We start from the raw sequence: 6,878 nt of genomic DNA on the forward strand, positions 1-6,878 counted from the left end.
CTGTGCAGGCATCTAAACTAGCCTGGAGGAAGTAGGGAGTGGGCAATAAAAATACTTTTCTAATTATAAGACAAGATGTGTATTTTAATTTGTATTGGAATGTTTTGCAATCTTAGTGTCTATTACTCAAATTGGGGGTTGGATTGGAAAAAATAGTATACTTCTTTCCACGTAATTTTCCTTCCATCCTTCATATTTTCTGTTCTGTGGTAGTTTCTGTCGTCTTTTTCCTTTTATGGTGGTCGTTGACCCAATTCTTTCTTCTCTAAGCCCTTATTTTATGATCTGGGGTACAATTCTAGGCAGCAAGGTCACTTAGATTGTAGAAAAGTATTCCAAAAGGCACAGTGGAAGACCCATAAATGAACTAGACAAAACACTGGAGGGCTCTGTGTGAGAAGTATGCCTAGTGAACAGTTCCTGCATAACTAAAATCAATTGATTCATCAGGGACAAGAATAAGCCCTGAATGACCAACATGCCTACATGATTCTAAATTCTGTGATACCTAACCACATTGGGAATCAGTGAAATCATTAGCAGACTTGACAGCTATATTGTCAAACATTGTCTTTAGATGAAGGGAATAGTTCAATATATTTTGAAAATATTGAGCCAGAACCTGGGCTTAACTATAGCTACTTTGCTCTAGTGTAGTGGTTCTCAACATTTTTTTTCATAGACCACTTGAAAATTGCTGAGGGTCTTGGCAGACAACTTGGTCCTGCACTTGATTTATTTTTTCTGACAATGGAGACTAAGTACAGATATTCTCAGTTGTTCCACAGCCTTTCTGCAGACCACCTGAATGGAGCTCGTAGACCAGTGGTGGTGCACAGACCACAGTTTGAGAACCTCTGCTCTAGTGATTCCCTGGATCTGGTGAGTTAAGAGTTAAAACAGGGTGGCCCAATTCTGTTAGGTTATGCCAGGGCTGAGTGCACTGAAAAAACATTGTGGGGGTGGATAGAGCTTATGTCTATCCTCTGAGGTCCTGCACTAAGTCAGTGCTTCAGTCAGACTCAGGGAATGGGCCCATGTTTCTGGGTGTCTGGGAAGACAGTAATAAAAGTATGACTTTACTTTTGTAAAGTTTAAATACATATATTTATTAAAATGGAAATGAAGTCCTTCAGAAATTGGTAGGGTCACCAGAGAAGGGCCAGAATAGTTCCTGATATGTTCCTCCTCATTTTTAACTCTGACTTGAGTTTGAAGTTCTGTCACAAAAATGGTAAAAGTATGGTCTCTGTGAGACTACTGAAGGTACTGTGGGCTGAGACACAAGAGAAGGAAGAGCTGGAATACAACATATACAAGCCCCTGTAGTCATTAACCCATGGAAAAGAGGAAGGGAGGACAAACAGTTTATCAGAAGGATCTATAATTGAGATGGTGAAATAAAATGTCAAAAGTATTAGCTTAATGTTATGGCAAGCAGCCAGTGGTGCTATTTCACATAGAAGTCTGCATTTTTTTTCTTTATGTGAGAGCAAGTTTTGGGAAAGCATTTTGTGCTGTTAAATTTTGGGTTAGGCAATGTGTGTGGGGTTTGCAGAAACAAGGAGCTGCATAAGCAACAGGAATGTTCTCTTTGTCTCGGTTTCTGATTACAGTTGCTCCCTAGGAACTAAACGTGGATACTGGGCTGACATTTTGGAGAGAAGAAAATGCCCTTTGTGTTTGTGGATCATCTCATTTGAGCAATGGTGTGCATGAAGCAAGTTACATTTAAAGTAAAGGAAGGTGACTCGTGTGGTCTCCAATATCTGTTACTATTTGAAGAGCTGCAGTACCAATGTTAGTCAGACCCCAGTATCAGAAAAAGGAGCACAATGACAGAAATCCTCCTCAACAAGTTGATAACTTATTTTAACTATCTGCTACCTATGCTGGTTGAATTGGATTGGTATTTAGTGTAGTTGAACTCAATCCATTCCACATGTAATTCCTGACTTCAGTGGAGATGCACCCTGATTTGATATGTTGACTTCACTTCAACGGATTTGTTCTCATTTGCATCAGATGAAGATTTGATACACTGTCGTTAACACAGGCTGCAAATGCTGTCAAAGAAAGCTCTGTTAGGCAAATTGAGATGCTTTGGCAGAGCTCCTAGGATGGCCATCCCCAAACATGAAGCAGCCTGAGGCAGACAGGCATTAGGAAAGACTAAATTCAAGAGGGCCAGACTCTGGGATTGGCCATTACTGTGTAACAGGAAGCAATTTTAATTCAGTGAGTTCAGAATCTGAGGGGCATACGAAACAGAAATATGAAATACATCCAAGTTCTAGACTTTTGACAGTTCTGTGTTGGCTGGACTTTGTAACTGAAACAAAGGAACCACAAGGCAGCATTGAACTGGGCCTCAGAGACAGCATGAATGATCTAATGGATGAAGCACAGGAGCCAAGGTTAGAAGGGCCTGGCATTCATTCCCAGCTCTGCCGATGGCCTGTTGTGTAACCTGGGGCAAGTCACTGTATAGCTCAAGATAGCAGTGGACCTGATCTCTGAGGCCCTTGGTGCTATTGTAACACTATTAAGAGTGGTAATCCTAGTATTTATCTGTACTAAAATAGTGTCCTGTTGAAGTTTTTCTGTAGCAGCATATAAACTACCCTTTGCCTCAACACCTGTCCAATTCTCTCTCACTATAGTATGTAAAATAAAAATAATCTTACAATGTAGGGGTCACTGAACTTTTCTCATTAATGGCAAACTCTTTTTTAATATGCATATTATCTTCTCTTGGTTTTAGTGTTTTCCATGCACATTAATTGTCTGCTCAGCTTCTGAGGCAAACTTATGGGTGGAGAGCAGGTGCTACAAAACTCTTACGCCATGTTGATACTCCTTGGCTAATCTATTACATATTGCAGGATCTTGCTTTGGGGTCCTCCTAGGTTTCCTGGTTTCCAAGCTGACACAGCAAAGGATTACTGCAGAAATTATTCTCTTTGAGCAGAATTCTGAACTAAATGGTTGTGTGGAGTCAGGGGGATGAATTTTTTTTGCATGAATACATTTCCTGTTTGCTCTGAGCTTTTTAGGAATTGAAACTTTAACAGAGATAAGATATCTCTAAGAGCCCTAAGGGAAATGATGTGGGTGGCTGTTAATTAACAAATACTTACCTGTCCACCTCAGCTAAGATAAGTTTATTTTTGCTAGACTTTAAGAGCAAAATAGTATTAAAACTATTGAAGACCCTGCAGAGTGCATGGAGGCAAGTGGAAAGCAGCTGGCTGGGAAAAGCAGGGGGGAAAAAGAGAGTGTTGGAGGAAGACAGAGAGTGGCAGAGATTGCTGCATGTTCTGTTTGTCTTTCTCAGACCTAAAGTCATGTTTTTTGGGGAACAGGGTTGAACAGAACTTATTAATACATGCAAATTTTGTTAAGGCCCAGGCATACAATTTAGGTGTGACACAAGCACATAAACTGTTCTTTTAATTTGCTTCTCTACCTCCTGAGTATATTAATAAAACTTCATCATAGAGAAGCTGGTTTTGAGTCACTTTAATCAGCCTCTGGCCACATGTTCCCAGAGGGAATGGTTTTATAGGTGCTGAATGCGATTTGACCTCTTGTCTTTTTTTCAACAGCTGAAGAATGGGAAGACTGCAGCTCAGAAACCCAAAGAGCTCCATGGTTCCTCTCTGAGAGGCAGAATAAAGTAAAATCTATTGTCCAAGGGTTGCACTCTAGGGGCATGTCCCCACAAGCATGGGTGTACAGTTTGTGGTGCTGCTAATCGCAGACAACACGTATGCATGCATGCACCACGCTGCTGATTTGCAGGGTGGCAGGCTTTTTTTACACCAGGAGATCCCAGTGTCAAAAAAACCACTAAAAAGTGGTGTGTGGTGCACATGGCTTCAGCATCAGCATGCACCACCATAAAGGGAGCCTGGGCAACCAGAGCTGCACTAAATGTCCCTGTGGAATGAGCAGTAGCTGATCAGTGCTGGGTGTCAGTCAGACTGGTTTTGGACCTATTTGATTCTGTTGAATGTGGAATTCAGTCCAGTGATTAGGACTCCTCAGCCTCTTGCTTTACTTCGACTTCTTTGGTTTTCCACGACTGTGTTTACAACTTGAAACTTAGCAAAGCCTAACTTCTCTCTTAGACCATTTTTTCTGTTTGACTCAGATAATAAATTCTGAGCGTTTTATTGCATTTCAAGTTTGTTGAGGTCTGAGATATTTACATACAACTGTGAAGAAATAAGCACTCCAATATAAGACTAAATGGAGGTTAAATAGATAAAAATTGAAAATATTTTCTAGAATTTCTGTATCTGAGATGACAAACTTTTCCTGGCTGAAGTAAAAGCTCTCCTCTCTACCCACAGAAATAGATATTTTAGAAATTTATGTTGGTGAAGAAAATAATTTTGAAATGTGATAACTGCAGATATCCTATTAGAAACTCCATGTCTGCAATAAATTGTAAATTATTTTTGTTGCCATTAAAATTATATTAGGGGAAAAATTACTTCAGCATTGATAGAGTCTTAGTTTATTTTTAAGCCAACTGACCTTTAGTGATCTCCGTTTATACAAACTGGGAAACAGACTGAAGTTAAGACTTCAGGAACAGTTACATATTTTGGTGTTGAAAAATATGTTTTCCCTCAGCCAAGTAAACATGTTTCCTGACACTGTTTTCTGCTCATCTGATTAAGGCACCAAGAAAGTGATGGTTATCTCGTGCTACGGACTGTACATATTCACTGTGTGAGAGAGACATAGAGCAGTGAAGGGTCTTGCTAGAGTCCACCACAAAATCAGTGGCTAAGCTGGCAACAGAACGTAGGTGTTTCCAACTCCCGACATGCTAGACCATGCCATCTTGGGCTTGCTTTTTGGAAACAACTCTTCAAAACTCTTTAATTCTCCCTCCTTCCCCTCTGCCTGGCCCAATGTTGGTACCCTACAGGACAGTGGTAGTCTGAAGAGATTTTCATTTTCCTGAAAGGGATAAACACAGTCTTATCCTATATCTTACTAGGAGCATTATGTTAGGTGGAAAGAGGAAGGGCTCCAGAGGTTCTTTCCAGCTACGCCCAGTATAGTGAGGAGGTGCCTGGTCTCTGCTTGTGGCAGGATTTTTGCTCTCCTCATGACAATTTAATTGGTAACATTTATTGGTTTAGAAGGTACAGCCATTCTAATTTTTTAATTTTGTGCTGTAACGGGTCAGAATTGTCAGGAAAGATTTATTTTGAGGGAAAAGAAGGTCTTGTTTTATTAGCTGAAGTGAAATAACTGTGATGGGAAAAAAAAGGAAGCAGAAGGAATTTACTGTCATACAGAAATGGGTTTTAGTGATGTGCTTATATCTTGCACTGACTTACAAGCAAACCATATTTATTTATCCTACTTGCCTACCTGTACAAGCTCTAGCATTTACAAAGCTACTATGTAATTTAAACTGAAATAAAATGCTAGTTTTTACATGGGGATACAGTAACACTTGCTATTACCTTTATTCTCTCCTGCATACACCTTTCTCTTTCTCCTGAATCCAGGAGAAAAAAAAATAGGACAAAGCTGCTGTTCCTGCAGTTTCATTCTGTCTCTGAGCCACAGCAAAGAGCCGCTCTTCCTCCTGTATGGAATGCAGTAGCATTTGCACTCCTGCATACTTTTGATCATTAGTTTTGGGCAGTGAATTAATATAGATTGTCACAACCCTGCCCAGTCTCCTGCAGGCACTGAAGTTGCTCCATTGGACCTTCCATGTCAGATTGAGGGGTGGGATTTGTCCCAAAGGCATTAAAAGGCTGGGGTTGTTCAATACTGGCCTTTCCCAACACTTTTGATGTGCTTTCAGATGGCAGGATCCTGAAAGAGACAAGTACAAAACTGCATCTTAGGGATCTTGGCTTGTTGTATCCTGTGAGCCCTTCCTTGTTGTCACCCTACTCCTGGGCCAAACAGTACATGCTTTATAGTCTCCACTTGCATCATCTTCCCAATCCTACTGAAATTAGAAATATTTCTGTGGGCTCTTTCTGAACAGAGCCTGGTCTTTTAACAGCTAAATATCTGGGGAAGGCTTTCACATATGAAAGTGAAGCATTTCTTTGTTTTACATTGCTAAATGCTTTTCTGGGCATTCTTAATGTGTTTGTGGGTGCTGAGAGCCAGAGGAAGCCAGGCACTTTCTATTCCTTGTACTCAGCATATGAACTTCTTTCAAAGATTTAATAAAGGTTTGGTTTTTTTCCCACCCCACTTATTTTCAAGATCTGACCAACTCAGTTATTCGAAGGTTCTGTGTTTTGGATGCTATCAGGGTTGCAGTGTTCTCTAGGGGCAGACAGGTGGCGTAAACGTACAGACAAAATTGTCTCAAAATAGCTGAAACTATTCTTTTCTCCAGTATTCTCTCACCAGCTCAGTTGGGCTTGTGGTTTGTGACTGGCGAAGGTGACGTCAATGTGGCAGTGCAGAGTCAGGTGATGCACAGTATAAGCAGAGGGAGCTGTCCTGGTGCTGAAAACACTCCACAAACTCGGAGCAGACAGGCAAGGAGGACGGTGCTTTGCTGTCACTCTGCAGTGTCTAAGACACACAGGTAAAGCAGCTTTTTTATCATAGTGCCAAAGAGATGCTCAACGTAATCTTTTCTGTTCATAGCATTTTAAAGACTACGCAACTGTAGAAAAAACAGCACAACCGGGGCAACCATTTGAAATAACAACCTGATGCACTTCAGTTGGCACTGAAATGGTGCTGCCTGGCTGACTGAGGGTTTTTCCTCTTCCTTTCTATTTTTTTCTCTAATTGATATAGGATTTTAAAATAATTAAAAGGGTAGAACTAAAAATAGAGAGTAAGGGGAGGGGGGGAGGGTAAGTGAATGA

The 6,878-nt window shown here is 40.7% G+C and overlaps 1 protein-coding gene across 1 annotated transcript in view; it reads left to right on the top strand.

Annotated features, from left to right (window-relative positions):
• The first annotated feature begins 6,464 nt into the window (after positions 1 to 6,464).
• SCG2 (secretogranin II) overlaps positions 6,465 to 6,878 on the top strand; it is an 11,150-nt gene continuing 10,736 nt past the window's right edge. Inside the window, exon 1 of the mRNA XM_019503652.1 lies at positions 6,465 to 6,589. The gene's annotated coding sequence lies outside the window, so the exon portion shown is untranslated. The remainder of the gene's footprint in view (positions 6,590 to 6,878) is intronic.

The sequence above is a fragment of the Gavialis gangeticus genome, unplaced genomic scaffold (assembly GCF_001723915.1).
Source record: "Gavialis gangeticus isolate Ggan-Ray unplaced genomic scaffold, GavGan_comp1, whole genome shotgun sequence".
Taxonomy (NCBI): Eukaryota; Metazoa; Chordata; order Crocodylia; family Gavialidae; genus Gavialis; species Gavialis gangeticus.